Below are 18,863 nucleotides of genomic sequence, written 5' to 3'. Positions count from 1 at the left end.
TGATTTTAAAAAATAGTATAATGAAAGCAGAGAGGAGATCAGATTCTACCCTTCACTAAGGGCAGGACTAGGTATCTAGAGAGGGTCATTTCAAAGTCACTAAAATGTTGAAACAATAAAGTAGTAATGTATATATGATACATACTTTATAAACTGAAGAGTGCTATTCGAACACGAATAATGATCATTACCATTCAGAGGGAAGAGCCAAGACTTAAGAGACTGGATGAATTTATTCACAATCTAACCACTCATCACTGTATCACTATATGTATCCACCTTCTGATCAGCCCAATTCCTATAACTTGTCTGCTTATCTGTATCTTCCAAGAGAAATCTTAGTTATCCTTAATGATAAGCTCAAATCCAGCCCTTCCTATGAAGAGTTTCAGCGCTACCCTACCCTAAAGAAGTTACTATGGCTATGGCTAAGAAGACATTGATAAGAACTTATCTACTTCCTCAAATGGAATACAAAATCCTTCCAAGAGTCTGGAGTACCTGGCATTATTCCATGCACTGAACTGCGTACTTTAATGAACAGTCATTGATTTTTCTATCAGGTGCTGCCACGGTTTGGATATGGTTTGAGTGTGTCTTCACGGAAGCTTAGTCTTCAATGTGGTAGTGTACAAGGTAAAACAACAACAAACTTTAAAAGGTGGGACGTAGTAGAAAGTAATTAGGTCACTGGGGGTATTGTCCTTGAGAGGGTCTAAGATAGTTCCTGTGAGACCCTGAGTTAGTTCTCCCAAGAGCTAGTTGTTATAAAAGAGCAAAACTGGACCCTCCCCACATTATGGCTTCCTGTCATGCCACATAAACATTCCTTCTCACATACACTTCCACCAGGATGCCATCTGCTGTGATATAAAATAGCCAGGGAGAGCCTTGCAAAAGCTAGTATGATACTGTTAGGACTTTCAGCCTCCAAAACTGAAGCTAAATAAACTTTTTGTTTTATGTTACCTAGCCTCAGGTATTTTGTTATAATAATTAAAAAAAGACTGCTATAGTTTGAATATTGAATATCCCCCAAAGGCTCACATGCTAAAGGTTCCCAGAATGTTGCTATTGGGATGTGAAATCTTTGGAAGGAAGATAAGGCCTTGTGGGAGGTATTTAGGCCAATGGAAGTGTGCCCCCCAAAAGGAAACTGAGGGACTCCAACCCCTTTCTATCTTTCCTCTATTTCCTGGCTCATGAGGTAAGTAGTTTGCTCTACCATATGCTCCCATTACCATGTACTGCCCTTGCCAGAGGACCAATGCACTGGGCTACTCAATCTTGATTGCAATCTCCAGAACCATGAGCCAAAATAAACTTTTCTCTTTATAAGCTAATTGCCTCAGATATTTTGTTATGGTGATGGGAATCTGACTAATACAAGGGCCAAATTGAGTATACCTTAGAGAGAACTTGAGCTTTTGCAGGCAAGTGACTAAGATAATTGAAAATTCCACTAACAGAAATAAGAACATTCCACAGGTATATTTGTCAGTAGAAATGAATGATAAACTCCGTGGGAAAAGATCATGACTATATTTGCAAGTTTCGCAAGGTAAAAATGAGAAACATTTAAAATTTTTCACAGAGAACTAAAATAATAACAAAAAACTATTTTTCAACAGTGAAAAGATCAACAAGTAAACACTGATAAAGAATGTTAAAAAGACAGGCCTAGAACTAGATACAATGGTTATTTCAGAAAAGTAAACATGGAAGAGTTCGAATAAAATGTGAACAAAGAAAAGTCCAGCGATTTTGGAAAAATGGGATGCCATCAGTCAAACTTCAAAGGATTGGCTTTATAAAGAACAATGAGTATCAGATTTTCAAGCCTAATATTGAAAACAAGTCTTTTCTTAAAATTACCACTGGGAGAGGGGTCAAATCCTGCACGCATCTTATGCATGTTTGAAGGAATTCTTCCTAAAAAGGTTTTATATACATTCCAAAACTATGTAAGTGATATGTGTGACTCGTGCAAGTACTCATTATCTAAGTTTCAACTTAAAAAGTTATAGAAGGAATCAAAATTCATCCCAAAAATTTACTAGTTAACAGGCAAAAGATCTGAACAGATACTTCATAAAAGAAAATATCAAAATGGTCATTAAATGGAAAAATGGGCTAAATACCATTAATTATCATACAAATGCAAAAAGAACACACACACACACACACACACACACAAAACAAACACAGTGAGATATTACTCCATATTTACCAGAATGGCTATACTTTAAAAAGAAAGATTAAATGTTTGTGATAAAACACAGTAACTGAGATTCTCATATATTGTTGGCAGAAATAAAACTTAGCCACTTTCAAAAATTGTTTGACAATATCTACTTATGCTAACATAGATTTCTATAACCCATTAATTCCATTCGTAGGTATATGTTTAACATAAATGAGTACTGTTGCCCAAAAGACAGGTACATGCTTACAGCATTTTTATTTATTATAATAGTTCCAAACTGGAACCCAAATATCCATCAACAGTATAGTGGGTAAATAAATCATGGCAATAAATTTGTAAAATATAAAATTTCATGGCAAGAAAAAAAAAACCCTAACAAACATAAACATGGATCAATTTCACAAATACAATGCTGAAGGAAAGATTGCAGATTATATCATTCCATCTATATAATATTCAAAAACAAACAAAACTAACCTATGTCATCAGATGCTATAATACTACTAAAAAGAATCCCAAGAAAGCCTTGTAAGGCACTAAAAATTTTCTATATCTTAATCTGGGTGATGATGATATAAGTGTTTATATACATAAAGCTTCATTAAGCTATATACATTTAAGATTTGTATACCTCATTATACAATATACTTTAATTTTTAAAAAAATTTAAAATTGACTAGTGAATGATCATTTATAAAATGAGTATCTCCTTCAACATAATGGCTTATAAACCATGATAGTAAATTTTGCAAAAACTAATAGGTTTCATAAAATTTATAATATGATGGTAAAATAGTGTTTATGTTGATTTTACTTACTTATAAACAATCAAGCTAGTCTGTTACTGTTTCTTGGTACAGACTAAGGACATGAGTCTCCAGGGTCAGGAACAAAGGACTTTATTATTCATGGCACGACCAGCAGCATAAATACCAGCATTATTTAACCCCTTTGCCCTCAACATGTAAGAGTGTGATGCCACATGGTCTTAATAAATGGTACTTCTACAGTGGGTTTGTACGTGCAAAGAATATGGATCATGTTGGATCTACTACTTTTATACTAACACTAGCAAGCTATTCTTTATGGAGGTCATAAGAGTAATTTGACTATCAAAGGATTAACAGAAGTCCTTGGAGAAAAAAATCTATGTATGTTTTAACAATACTTTTGTAAAAATATTTTAATGCTAATGTCACAGATGTCAAACCGAAGGATGTCATGCTATCAAACTTCTTTGTGAGAACAATTAAGTCTATCCATTAACACTTGATTCATTCATTCTTTGTTCAATGTAACAATGTTTATAATTATAACCAAATATTTTCCCCAAAATTTAGTTAAGAAAAACTTTCAATCAGACACCTTTTATTAATCATTTAGTGTGAAATGTTGGTCTACATTTTAAATGATTTTATTTTAAATGAGTTTCTTCCTTAACCAATTGCCATTAGTTCACAAAGACCTAAATGCGCAGTTTTTTCCTAATGACTCAGTTATCATTATGAACCTCTATTACCATGCTGTACTGGAAACGTAATGAAAAAAGCATGGAACATAGACTGCACTGCTACTGACTGAAGAGAAAAAAGGGCAATAAACCTTAAAAGATCACTTACAGAGGTAGACTTTTGGACATTTGACTTTTAAAAAATAATATAGCCATATCAAAGATTTCAATAGCTTCCTTTCTTAAAAAAAATCAATTATTGAAGCAAAATAATCATAATATTCTTTTGATAATAATAAGAGTAATTATAAAACCGCTAACATTTATTGAGCACTCACTATGCCAAACACCATTAAGGACCTTACAACATTTAGAAACTGAAAATCATTAAATTCAAAACAGCCATATGTGGTAAATTGCATTATTCTCATTTTACAGATGAGAAAACAGGCAAAGGGAGACTAAATATAACTTGCTAACTTGTTTAGAAAGGAAGAAATACAGTTAGGAATTGAACCCTGGGAGTCCAGCTATAGAACCCACACTTACACAAACTGTATTACTAAAAGAAAGTCTCTTGCCAATGAATATTCTTCCCTTAAAGAGCCTCTCTTAAAGATTCAGCTACTACACTATGGAATGTTATTCAACAATCAAAATGAAGAAAGTATTGATATATGTTACACCATGATTAAACCTTAAAAAATGTTAAAGACAATCACAAAAGCCTACATGTTGTATGATTCCATTGCTATGAGATGTGATGTTAAGAATAGACAAATCCACAGACACAGAAAATAGATTAATGGTTGCCAGGGAGTGGGGGAAGAAGAAAATGGGAAGTGACTACTAATAGGTATGGGGTTTCTTTGTTCAGAGATGAAAATATTCTAAAATTGATTATGGTGATTATTCAACAACATAAAATTCTTACTTGTATACTATAAGTGGGCAGACTGTATAATATGTGAATTATATCCCAATTAAGTTGTTTATACTTAAAAAATTAAATTGTTCATATTACAGCAAGGCTCACATCCTCATTCTCTTATGCATCAACTGATTTTATTTAAATAACTTTTTTAAAAAAAAGATCTTCCCTACTGTTCTATCCCTTGACTTCTCCAAAATGTCCAAATCATTGTATACTGACATAAATTTATAAAGTTTAAGAGACCAAGAATAATACAGTTCAATGTGCTTATTTTCAAATTGATTTAATACATCAATGGACTTTTAACCCAACCTTCTCTCATTTGAGCTAAGTCAATTAGTAGAAATGACAGGTCTATCAATGCATGAGCGGAAAAACTAATTGTTTCTCCTATTATACCTTATAACATAGAACACTTCAGTAACCAAATGTAGGGAAGAGTTTTCCCCATACTCCAAGACACATATACTTCAGATCCCACAGGTTGAAGGCCTCATGCCAACAAGACTCCCTTACCTCTTTCTGATGACAACTGAAAACTCAAAAGAGATTTTTTTTAACTATGCTTCAGAAGGTCCACAAATTTTCTAGAGTGACTCACAGAACTCAGAGAAACACTTACTTGTACTTATTTATAAAGTACCAGAGATTGAACCCAGAGGCACTTAACCACCGAGCCACATTCCCAGCTCATTTTAATATTCTATTTAGAGAAGGGTCTATCTAACTAGGCTGCTTTAGGGCCTTGCTAAGTCGCTAAGGCAGGCTTTGAACTTGCAATCTTCCTGCCTCAGCCTCCCAAGCAGCAGGGATTACAGGCATGTGCCACCAAGCCAGCTGTAAAGGAGGACATAAATTATCAGCCAGATGAGAGTTCACAGGATGAGGTCTAGAAGAATCTTGCAAGCAGAGCTTCCATCCTCATGTAGTTGGGGTATACCACCCTCCCAGCATACAGATGTGTTCTTGTCCACCTTGCTGGAAGCCCTCATGTGTTTGGCTATCTGTAAACTCATGGAACCATTATTTAGGCACAAATTATTACATCACTGGAATTGATTTAACCTTCAGTTCCCCCTCATCCTCCCAGGAAGATTGGGAGATGGGGCTATAAATTCCAATTCTCTGAACACATGACTGGTTCCCCTATCAATAAGGCCCTTCATTCAATTGTTATTAGGTCCTAAGCTCAGGTATGTTTGAAAGAGCTTGTCATAAATAAGACCACAAATGTTGCAGAAACAAAAAGTCCAAATATTTTAACAAAAGATACTCTTATTGTCTAGTCACTTGGGAAGAGGCTACAGGAACTATGAGCCAGGAAACAAGGAGGACCATCAATATATAAATGGAATAGGAAGGAAGAGCAACTAAACCATTAGCACTGTAAAGTGAAAAAGAAAATATTATATACTTATAAGACTGCTTAAGAAGACATTAACTGGGCTGCAAGTGGCCAGGAACAGATAAAAACCAGAGGCTTAGCAGAAATCCTACCTCAGATAAACTCTACATCCTACCTCAGATAAACTCTATATCCTCTGCTACCCCCTAACACAAATACACTGCAGAGAATTTAATAAGATCTTGTAGATGAGGCATGGGTAACTACTAACCATAATAGCACAAATTTTTAGAGTGAATACCAAATAGAAATATGACAATCTATAATTCATAGTCCACTTAGTGAAAAAGGACAAGAGCAAGAAAAATCAAGTTAAAAGGAGACAATCAGCCAAATGGACGTGAAGCCAAAGGGAAGGGCACCACCACAGAACAAAGCCAAACAGGGAAAAACTGAATACAAAAGCCTCAAACTGACAGAAGTAATCCTATGGGCAGTGCAGTTCTTTATCATCAGGAAGATAAGTTCAAAGACACATTTCAAAAGACAAAAATGGTAACAACGCATGACCAAGTAAAAGACTAACAAGGTGGGCAAAGAGGGCAAATCGAAAACGTGGTAGTAAGCCAACCATAAGAAGAACACACACACACCAGGGCAGTGATACACAGACCAGTAGAGACAGAAAAGGAAAAGATATGAAGGGATTACAAATAAACAATTGATAGTACCTTAGTGATCAAAAAGGGCAAAGAAGAAAGGAAAAGGTTTAAAAGCTGAAATAACGATGTAACTTACAAAAAAGGGAAGTTCTAGTTATGGCCAAAAAGGGAAACCAGTCATGTGTTCAGAGGGGTACAAAAAAGCAAGCACTGACATACATTCATGAAGACATAAAATTAAAGCTCAAGTGAGAAAGAATAAATATGCTGATTTGAAGGACCATATGAATAGATATGAGAACTGAATCTTTCACAGTAGATACTTAATTTTTTTCAAAACTTTTTGGGTTCTTACTACATATCAAGCATACTACATGCTAGGAACTTCACTTAAATGTACTACCCATAATCTCTAAATTCTTAGTAATGGGAAGAGAGAAAGAATAAACAACTTCATATGGCTTTTGGCACATCACTTAACTTTACCCAAGACTTATTTCCATATGATAGCCAACAGAGATACAGCATTAGAGAAAGAACAGGAAGCACAGAGGATCAGTAACTGAGCAGAGCAGACAGGAATATTTGCTACTCCTTATGTCAGAAATTGGGGATGAAAGTTAGTAACTATGAACCTATTATTTGCATTTATCTTGGCCTTCTATAAATTACCTCTGACTTATAAAGACCTGACCTGATAATACTTTTATTAACGTATTTTTTTCATTTCTTAGAGAAAAAAACCTAAGTGCTAGAAAGAAAACCTGGATAATAATATTTAGAAATCTCTATGGATGCTAGCGTCTCTAAATTTCTTCCAATGTAATCCTATACTGAGCAATAACATCACATAGAAATCCCTAAGAAATGCAATACTACTTCAACCATAAATGAAAACCTTGTAAAATTTAGAGATACCATGTATTACAAAAGAATCTACCACAATACAAATCAATCCCCCCTTCCTTCCCCTTCTCTCCCCCCGCCACCACTTCTCTTAAGGAAGCATTCCCAGACCATCCTTTTTAGGTGAAATCCTCCCATTACATGTATCTCATACCTCTACCTTGTAGCTCTTGCTATACCTATATTTTTATATTTATCCACCTAATCTGCCCCACAAAATGTAAATTCTAAGAGCCATATCAGTTTTAATTCATCACTGCATGCTAGTAATATATATGCTCCAAAATACCTGTTTAATAAGAGAAAGTTAAAGTACATAAGGAACCTGTAAAAGTAAACATTTCCTAGAGAGGGAAAAAAACAGATTTTAAAACTAGAGGAAGCTGTGCCTCAGCCATATTAAAACCCTCACTAGAGGACTGGGATTGTGGCTTAGCGGTAGAGCGCTCGCCTAGCATGGGCATGACCCGGGTTCCATCCTCAGCACCACATAGAAATAAAGGCATTGTGTTGTGTCCATTTACGCCTAAAAAATAAATATTAAAAAAAAAAAAATCCTCACTAGAAAAGAGAATTCATATTACCAAAAGTCATTCATAGCAGACATGGTGAAACCCTATACTCCCAGTGACCTGGGAGCTTAGGCGGAAGGATCAAAATTTTAAGGCCAACCTCAGCAATTTAGTAAGACTCTGTCTCAAAATTTAAAAAAAACAGGGAATGGAGTTCAGTGGTAAAGTGCCCCTGGTTTTAATTCCCAGTACCAAAAAAAAAAAAAAAAAAGTTATTCATATTTCAAAAAAAAATCCCTCTAATATATTTAGTGGTATTAAAATTTGGAGATTGGAATTAATTTAAAGTGAAATAAACCAGAAACTGGTAGCAAATATTTCCATAACTAAAATACTCTAGGTAAATCAATAGAAAAACAGAAATGGTTATCATATGGCAAACCTATATCTGAAAGTACATTACCTGAAATAGCTGTGATAAATAGTTCTGGATCATTAAACATTTATTGAGCACCTACTATCTTCCAGACATTGTAGTACATTGTGGATTTATCAGAACTATGATGTCAAGTGATGCAATCTGTTCACTGTGCAAGGATGAAGGAGGAAGTAAAGGTGCTTTTTTCTAAGTCCCATACAAAAGTACTGTACAAGTGAGTAGTAGAGATAACAAAAACGCACATGGCACAGAATCTCCCTTCATAGAGTAATCTTGCACAACAGACATCAAACTATACCATGTATACTAAATACAATGAAAATACACTCACAGTACTACACAAGAGGGACAGAGGAGGGGCACCTAATCCAAACTTTTCATTGTATCCTCTTACCACAAATGAGATGGTACTCCTCAAAACAATGAAAACTCTGGAAATAATATTCTGGCACCCAATAAATATCAGAAAGAATTCATTCCTCAAAAGCACTTCTCTTCCTGTACTAGAGTATCTTTTATACTTCTGATTTTACAAATGCCATTTTCTGCCCATTACACAATGCTCAAGTCCCAATTACCAATTTCTAGATTATCCTTCTGATTTCAGTGTTAGCTATCATCAAGCTCTTCCCATAACCCTATAGAAAGTAGATTTTCCTCACTCTCTAATCCAATGCTTAATTCATCTCCTTCACTTGATTAATCAATTTCTAATAATCTGTTAATTTACTAGCCTTGCCACTCCCACTAGAATGCCATATTTAAGATATAGTAGCACATGCACATTGAGATAACCTGTTCAATTTACTCAAGTCCTTCATTCAATTTCCAATATTTACCAAATAGTTTATTAAAATTAATAATAGAATTGCTAAGAATAAATTCAACATTTAATTAAGGTAGCATTTCAGGAGCTGGTAATATAAAAGGGAACAAAATCTTTGTCCTCATGTAGCTTACATTCCAGTGGATAAAGGCAGACAAAATATAGCAATAGGTTTGTTAAAAACTGTTACAGAAAAAAATTAAAGCACGAGAATAGATGTGCCATGAGAGAGGTGTCATTTCAAAAAAGATGACTAGGCTAGGCCTTCTGGAAAGTGGCAAATGAATCAAAATTTTATGTAAACAAAGACAGTGAACAGGCAATACAAAGATCCCAAGGCGGGAGCAGACCTCGTACATTCAAGGAACTAGAAGACCAGTGTAATCTGAGAATAAACTGAGCTAGAAGGAGAAGGTAAGGAATTGTGTCGACTCGGAAGACAGCCAGACTGGCTAGAATGGCTGTGATAAGGGTTTTAGGTTTTACTATTTGAAGTAAATATGGTCCCAGAGAGCTCTGAATGAAGATGCAACATTTGCTGGTTTATATTACTATGGAATTTCTCTAGCTGGTGTGCTAAGATAAAGGGGAATGAGGCATGGGGGTGTGTGGAAAGCAAGAGTAAAGCAAGGAGCTCAGATCAGAGTTGAAGTAATCTAACAGAGATGATGATGGTTTAGACCAGGGTGATAGCACTGGCCTGGTAAGAAGCAAATGTGAGAGACAATAGGCTTCCTGATGGAAGAGATATGGGCTTGTGAGAACAGAAGAGCCAATAATGATTCCTAGGTGTCAGCCTGAGCAACTGGAAGAACAGTGTTTGTCATCAACTGACTTGGGAAAGGCTGATAAGGAGGTTAAAGAAAGATGAGGAGTTAAATTGTATGCACATTTAATGTATGAATAAAATGTTGCTCAGCTTCACAAGGCTTCCATCTTAAATGAAAGCACAACAACCCAAAGGTCCTGATTTTCCCTCAAACCACAAAAACAGGACATACCACAAACCCCATGAACACACACACACATGCACAAACACTCTAAACACCCTCCCCCAGAAACAGACACATACTGTGGGCTCATACTTAGACTTCTAAATTCACATACACAGCTCCTTTACTTTCTACTTCAGCATCTGATTGTTTCAGTCCAAAACAAAAGGCAAATGAACCAATGCTCCCAATTCCCTCATCACCATTAGCCAAAACAAAACATCCTGAGCACATCATCCTATATAGATGAATGTCCATATGGACTATAACCCACCATCATCTTTGCCAAACCTGTAGGAAAGAATTACAGGTAAGACTGAGTGCAGTGGAACACACCTGTAGTCCTAGTTGCCTGGGAGGCTAAGGCAGAAGGATCACTTGAGCCAAAGAGAGAATGAAAAAAAAGAATTACAAGTGAGCACTTTAAAAAAAAAAAAAAATCACTCAAACCATCTCTAAAAATTCATTCATTAAGCTTAGAAGTAAGTAGGGCCCTACCTCCCATATTTTTAGTAAGAATCACATGTTGAGATGGGAACATTGCTCAGTTGGTAGAGTGCTTGCATCAAGTGTACAATGCCCTGGGTTCAATCCCCAGCACCAGACACCCACAAAAAAAGAGTCGCATGTTATGCAATAGGTTTAGGAATCGAGAAGCTCAGGATCATGAGAAAAAGAAGAAAGCCTCATGCACATATACATCCAAGGGAGACTTTCTAGGGGATTTGTGGGGGTAAAGCTTTAAAAATTGTCTTACCCTTGTGGGTTTTTCTTTTGTTTTGTTTTGATACCAGGAACTGAACCCAGGGACACTTAACCACTGAGCCTCATCCCTAGTCCTCTCTTTTTTATATTTTATTTAGAGACACAGTCCCACTGAGTTGCTGAGGTGGGCTTTGAACTTGCAATCTTCCTGCCTCAGCCTCCCAAGCTTATGAGATTACAGGTATGTACCACCACACCTGGCACCCTTGTGATTCTAATGTCAACAGCAGTCACCAAGAATCTCCAAGAATAGAGACTTATGACAACTATCAAAGCAACCTAAATCCAATTACTACGTTGGATTTATACGATAACTATAGAACTTATATGTTACATTCATGATTGCAGGCAGAAAAGAGAAAAACCAAAAGTTAGTCTGCCCATAGTTCTTCTGATTTCAGAAATTCTTTTCTTTTTGAGAACATCTATAAGGAAGACAGAATACTATCATATGGGCACCCAAAATTATTTTCCTAGAGAAACACTTAAATCACCATTTTTCCAAATTGTACCTTCCAATTTCCAAAGACATTAAAAGTTCTCAAAGCAGATTGAAAGCTCTTCAGGAGCTGAACTCATGATCCCTAACACTTTTCACAATATAATTTTCTTGCCTATTCTTTGTGCCCACACAAGTCTCTACTTTTCTATCTCCCACACCAGACTTTTGTTTCCCAGTTTTTAATCACTCTTTAAGCTTCACCTGCTCCTTTTAAATCCTCTAATTAAGCAGAGTCTGATCTAGATGTATCACTCACCTCCACAGAGCCTGCAAGATTTCCTACATTGCTACCAGAAGTTTCTGAGTGTGCCTGTACAAGCTTGTAGGAACAGGACCAGACAGAGCTGGTCAATCTTCATAGTGCTTTTCTTTAAATTATACAATCAACAAATGCAGATATCAAATTATTACTGTTAGATGTGTATCTGAAGAATAAAAAGCTAACTTGGGCCCACAACATATATTCCAATGCAAAAGATGTTCTCCAGTTATCTCATACATCCCAGAGTTCAAGTCCCTCACTTAGTAGAAAAATGAATAAATAAGGCTCAGAGTAACTTTTCAGTTCTAGTCATCATTCATTTCATTTATACTCAACTCCAAAGAGTGGGAAATGATCAATAAATCAACTATATATTTAAGTGGGCCAAAAGATATGAATAAGGGAGAAAAAAAACAGAATAATGACTTTGAATTATTTCTGTAGTACCCTCTCTTTCTGGGAATACACAAACCAGAATAACTAGATCCCAAGTTATACAGCCTACCAGATAGGATGCTAGAAGAGGCTAACAGCATGAAAACAAAACTGAACAAAACAAAACTTGCCTTGAAAATACAAGCCATATTTTGAGATCATGGTTAAATTTGAAAAGTATAAACCTCCTCTCAACACACCAGTTGCTATGCTCTGAGAAAGCTGGAAAGGGGACTCTGTTTTGTTTTGTTTTCCTATTATATTCAGTTAAAATCTCACTACAACAGATAAAACCATTTTCATATTTCTATAGAGTACCAATCTACAAATTACAGACATATTATACACAGAAGTGGGGCCCCCAAAGGATTCAAGAGCCAAACCTATTTACAAAATGCACCTTAGCCTTCCAAAATATTATCTCAACTAAGTTAAGATACAATAAAAGCAGGAGGGAAAGTCACTGGAAATACTAAACCAAAACCTTCCCTACCTTCCCAGTTCACCACAGAATAGATATATGCATACTGAGATATGTGTGTGCATATACACACACATATAATATGTGTGTGCATATATATACCTCACAAAGAGCCCAGAACTAGCTGATTATTTACATAAAAAAAAAAAAATCTAAGAACTCTGTAATGACTCTTTCTAAGCTCTAAAACAAAAACTATTAGAATATATAAGCTATGAGATGGAATTCAGCTGGTCCTAATAATACTCCAGCTTTTCATAATTCTTTCAAAAGAGTTATAAATCTTGACCTTCTACTTAAAATTTAAAAAAAAATCTTTCAGGTTCAGAGTTTTGAGTAAAAGGCACATGACAGTGGCAATGAGCTAAAACACCCAGCACTGACACTTACAATTACTATTATTCTAACTTCAGAAGTAAAAAAACAAGGTGTAAGACATGGATCAGCTTCCAGAGATCCTTCATCATCCTTTTGCGAAAAATCACCTGTATCTGTGCACCCCAGCTATCTTGAGTCCTACCTACCCAGATACTCTTTTCTCCAAATAATTGGTAGAGATACAAATAATTCCTCTGTTCTACTTCTGTTATTTACAAAAGGGAATGTTCTCCAATGTCTAACAGACTGAGTAGACAGATGGCCCAACCATACAATATAAGGTGCCTATAGTATCTGAAGAAATACAAATGTTGGCTTCTTCTTTGTAAGCACAAAAAGGAGACAAGGAACATAGGCTCTCTAGAAATAAAGAAAATATGGAAGACTGATAAGCCAGGGAGAAAATGGTACCTATATCCTTCAGTGTATTCATATCAGCTCTGAAATTCACCCAGATGTGGAGCTCACTGCCTAAACCAACAAATACATCTGGTAATAATAAACATTGATAAGTCATAAACAAAAAAGGGCTTTTTTAATTCAAAGACTCTACAAGCTACTAGTAATATTAAAATTTACATAAAACATAATCAAAGAATATATTAAGAAATGGAGTTTTTATATGGTTTTTAAAAATAAGTTCCTAAGAAATGAGAAACTGTTTGGTTTTTTACTGCCCAGTCTTCAAAACACTAAATTCTTTGATTTGACCAAGTTACAAATCTGTTTTCAGCAGAGAGGAAAAACACATTGCCTCTATTTAACGCAAAGGACAAAAAAGATCATCACTGCAAATCATAATGTTTGAGTTCATGGTGAAAACAGGAAACAGACAGGCTGCCCAGGTATAATTATGGTTGCACTCTTAATGTGCCTTCAGGTTCAGCCAAGAATTAAAATCCAGTGAAGAGGGTAAGCAGAATGAACTTGCCTTTCTACCTTGCTACAGAATGCAACTTTTAATAATACTCCCAGCAACATGTTACATAACCAACAGTAAACAACAATCTGATTCAAACCTCATTAGTAACAACATTCTGCCACTGTCTCCCACTGAAATTAATAGCTCACTTTGCCAGAGGGAAAAGAAATGAGCATATCAATCTACCCATTTCTGTGGCGCCTACCACAGTGAACCAGACAAAAAGATAATACTACTAGATGTGTATAGAACCTACAAAAATTTCATTTTTTCCCAGTTCTCTTCCTCTTTTTAACTAAACCATATCATATGGACACATTTAAAATTTAAGAGGAAAGTCAGTCCACCTTTACTTCCTATTTCAGCTATGATTTGAAAGTAAGAGAAACACAAAATGATGAATGGGCATTTGTGATAAACAACAGTTTATATGGTAACAGCAGTTAGATAATAAGGACTGTCTGCAGGAGCAGCAATATAGAGGGAAGGAAAAGAGGATGCATATTGATGATCACACAATAATAAACAAAAATAAAATTTTAAAAATCTAGACATAATATGTATAATCCAAAATTTTTAAACCTAAGCACATATATAACTACTATGAAGGTTAGAATTTATTAAATTGTCTCTTTCTGAGTTGTTTTATATTTTTATAATTTGAGGTTTTACCTTAGACACCCCCTTCAAAAAAAGTTAACCAAAGGGGTTAAATTTTATTTTTTTAAATTTTTTATTGTTGGTTGTTCAAAACATTACATAGTTCTTGATATATCATATTTCACACTTTGATTCAAGTGGGTTATGAACTCCCATTTTTACCCCATATACAGATTGCAGAATCACATCAGTTACACATCCATTGATTTACATATTGCCATACTAGTGTCTGTTGTATTCTGCTGCCTTTCCTATCCTCTACTATCCTCCCCTCCCCTCTTCTCTCTCTACCCCCTCTACTGTCATTCATTTCTCCCCCTTGTATTATTTTCCCCTTTCCCCTCACTTCCTCTTGTATGTAATTTTGTATAACCCTGAGGGTCTCCTTCCATTTCCATGCAATTTCCCTTCTCTCTCCCTTTCCCTCCCACCTCTCATCCCAGTTTAATGTTAATCTTCTTCTCATGCTCTTCATCCCTACTCTGTTCTTAGTTACTCTCCTTATAAAAAAAAATATATAGAATATATACAAAGAATACATAATAGATCCACAAATAACTTCTTACAGAATTTGGAACACATTAATTTTAAAATGATATCAGGTCAATGTGTGATATACTGAGTGTAGGTATTGCTTCTGCAAACAGACACTACCACATTGGCATTTGGCAGAAATATTAAACTATTTGGAATGTTACTAATCTACTGGGACTAAGGCTTTCAACTTTTAAATTAAAATTAAAACTAATTCACTTAGCATTCGAGTTCTCTAAGGAAATTTAATGACTCTAGTTTTTAAAAGAATTAAAACAACACTTGTTGCTGGTACAGTGACACATGCCTGTAAAATTTCCAGCGACTCGGGAGGTTGAGGCAGGATGATCGCCAAGTTCAAGGCCAGCCTCAGCAATTTAGCAAAACCCTGTCTCTAAATAAAAAAGATAAAAAGGGCTAGGAATGTAGCTCAGTAGTAAAGTGTCCCTGGGTTCAATCCCCAGTGCCAAAAAACCAAAAAAACACTTGGACCCTTTCCCTCAACTTCAGTGAAGCCAAGCCTCAATCTCCACCTATTCCAGTCTTTGTTACTAGATAAGAATACTTTTGGTAGTGCTAGGCAACAGGCATGATGTGACAAACTCAACCAGACTTCAAAACTTTTTCCAATAGAAAGACAAGGTAAACAAGATATACTTAGCACCACACCCATTTCAACGCAAAAGCAGCCAGGAATGCTCCCTCTCCCACCCACCAGACCTCCAGCTGGTCAGGAAACATTGTCTTTACAGTTCAGATAAAAATCTGGCCTAGGGTGTTCAGGCATTCCTCACCTCTAGGCTGGCTTATGCCCCATTCTCCAATGTCATCCAGACCAGAATTGAAACATATGGTCAGGAAACAGGCAAATCTCCAAATACCCCAACTATCCTCACCCGGGTTCTTTTTTGCAACCCCAATCTGTTTTTGCTATTGAGCATGCTCGGACTTAAGACAGGCGCCACATGGGAGTTTTCAAAGCTTAGGCTCCAAACTCCACGTAATAACAGCAGTTGAAAAGGGAAGAAGGAAAAAGGGAAGGTGGGGGGGGGGGCTGGAAAATGAATTTAGTTCTCATATTTAAGGACCTGGTAGGGGTGAACATGATGATGGGAAGGAAACATTGCTTGGGCATTCTCCTTTGCAGCTTACGGAAGTTTATATGAAGTACAAGAAATCTTTGCAATGCTGAAAGCTGACATGGCAAGTGGTGGAAACCAGATCTAAGTACCAGCTGAGTGCAGCAGCAGGTCACCAATGCCCAGAGTGTAATTCCCACCGATAAGCGTGGATCCTTATCTTTGAAACACAAAGAAACGGCGGCACAGATTCATCAGACCATTGGACACCTTTGCGGTGCAGCAGACCTAGCTGCTGCTCCACTGAACAGGGCAATCCTATCAGGGGTGTGTATCGAGCGAAGGTGGTGCTGAGAAGCGGTAGGGTAGCAAACTGCTCCCCTGGACATAAGTGGGACCGGGGAGCCCTTCGGGGTCGTCCAGAACGCGTGCCTCCACCTTCCGGGCGCGAACCGCGAAGGTGGGACAAGGGCCAGAACCGGTCCCGCCTCAGGACGTCCCGGACCGCAGACGAGGCCTCCTCAGCCGGCTGGACAGTCTCATCCCTGCCCGCCCGGACCCCGACAGGCTGGACTAGGCCTACCTCCAGCCCCACAGGCCCTGGGCCCTAACTGCCCCGCCCGCGACCGAACGCCCCCGCCTCAGCCCGAGCCCGGCTAGGGCCTGAGGACAAGCCGCGTCCGGACCGAGCCAGCAGCCTCCGGCCCCGTTCGCCCGCCCCGGGGCCCCTCACTCACTCGCGGGCCGGCTGGGCGCGCTCTTCTGGCGCCGTCGTTGCGCTTCCCCGCGCTGCAACTTTATTAGCAGCTTGGCCGCAGGACACGCGCAAGGCGCCCGCTTGCCCAGGACCCGGATGAGGGAGGGAGGGAGGGAAGGAGCAAGCCTGGGAGGACGCCCGCTGGGGTCGGCGCATGCGCGCCAGGGCCGAGTGACCGCTGCGGGGAGGAAGGGAGGGCCGCCTTAACCCGGCAGCCTGAGGAAGCCTCGGCGCTTGGCTTTGAGCCTGCAAACCCCAACTTCCGATCAGTCCTAGGCTCCTCGCGTCAATGGCCAGGCCTGCGAGTGGGAGTCCGTTGTAGGCAGCAGCTCCCTCTACAAAACAAATGAACACACATTATCATAAATTGTCCTGGATATGGACAGTTGGAGATTTCTCTGCTATATATAAAGTGCAAGCAAAGGTATTTTCAAACATAAGTTCGCTAATTTTAGTTATTTATAATATAAATCTGAATGGAAAAGAGTCCTCTTACTATGGAAAAGTCGCTTCAAAGCAAGTTTCTGAACAACTTACAGCTTCCTCCTGGATGCAGCCATAACTCTGAAGAAGGGCAATCTTGAAGCCCTGGAATTCTCACTCCTCCACCTCCTGGATATGCAGGCCTGGACAAGTGGGCCAAGGGTGCAGAGAGGGCACTCACAGGCTGATAAATGTCACCCCTCTGTTCCCAGTGATTGAGATTCTCCCCTTTACCCTCCAAATTCCCCAAAGTGTTAGCATTTCCCAGAATATGATACTGAAACCACCTAGGGCACCTGACTTTGGAAAGCACTAGTGAGGAAAATTTTTAAATACTTTTGTTTTAATTTTAAAAGGTCAATACTGATTTTCCACTATTCCATTATAGGTTTTCTCTTAAAATCAATTAAAAATCAAACCTGGGGCCGGGTGCTGCGGAGCACGCTTGTAATCCCAGCCGCTTGGGAGACAGAGACAGGAGGATCTCGAGTTCAAAGCCAGTCTCAGCAATTTAGCAAAGCCCTAAGCAACTCAGCAACTGGCTCCACATAAAATATAAAAGAAAGCTGGGGATGTGGATCAGTGGTTAAGGGCCCCTGGGTTCAACCCCTGATGGAAGGAAGGAAGGAAGGAAGGAAGGAAGGGAAAGGAAAGAAGAAAGAAAGAAAAGAAAAGGAAAGAGGGCTGGGGTTGTGGCTCAGCAGTAGCATGCTTGCCTAGAATGCATGAGGCACTGGGTTCAATTCTCAGCACCACATACAAATAAGTGAAAATAAAAGTCCATCAACAACTAAAAAAAATTTTAAAAAAGAAAAATTGGAATCATTGTTTAATCAATTCCCAGACTGATACAATTCATCAGTTCTATTAAATCTGCCTTCAAATACTGTACAACCTAAATCTGACAATTTCTCATTGCCTTTATTGCCATCTCCAATACCAGAGCCAGTGTCATATCACCTGATACACAAATGGGGCAGCTATTTTGTTTGTTTGTTTGTCTTTGTTTTTGTTCCAGGCTCTAGTAAGTTGTTTCCATGGAGAAAAGACCAAAGAAAGGTTGCAAAAGTCTCAGCGTTGAAGTGGCCACCTCAAATGGTGACAGGCCTGGTGAGGGAGAAAGTGAGCCAGAGTTGGGAACCAGAGAGTGTCTGCTCCCACCAAAGAGAACAGCTGCTGTTCTACTCTAGCCAACTGTTACCAGGGGAAAATGTAGGGATAAGGGCCCAGTGTTGGCAAATCTTATTTTTCAAAGGAAGCTGAAAACTTGTATTTTTTATGCAAAAACCAAATATCAGTTTATCTCTTTAGCAATCTCTCCCTCCACTACCCA

The 18,863-nt window shown here is 37.8% G+C and overlaps 1 protein-coding gene across 1 annotated transcript in view; it reads right to left on the bottom strand.

Moving 5' to 3' along the window:
• Positions 1-17,178, bottom strand: part of Smad5 (SMAD family member 5) — a 44,759-nt gene extending 27,581 nt beyond the window's left edge. The window contains exon 1 of the mRNA XM_046468076.2: positions 17,028-17,178. The gene's annotated coding sequence lies outside the window, so the exon portion shown is untranslated. The remainder of the gene's footprint in view (positions 1-17,027) is intronic.
• Positions 17,179-18,863: the final 1,685 nt, after the last annotated feature.

Source organism: Marmota monax, unplaced genomic scaffold (genome assembly GCF_021218885.2).
Source record: "Marmota monax isolate L192 unplaced genomic scaffold, Marmota_monax_Labrador192_F-V1.1 WCK01_AAM20220418_F8-fsc00196, whole genome shotgun sequence".
Taxonomy (NCBI): domain Eukaryota; kingdom Metazoa; phylum Chordata; class Mammalia; order Rodentia; family Sciuridae; genus Marmota; species Marmota monax.
This window is presented reverse-complemented; position numbering and strand designations above follow the sequence as displayed.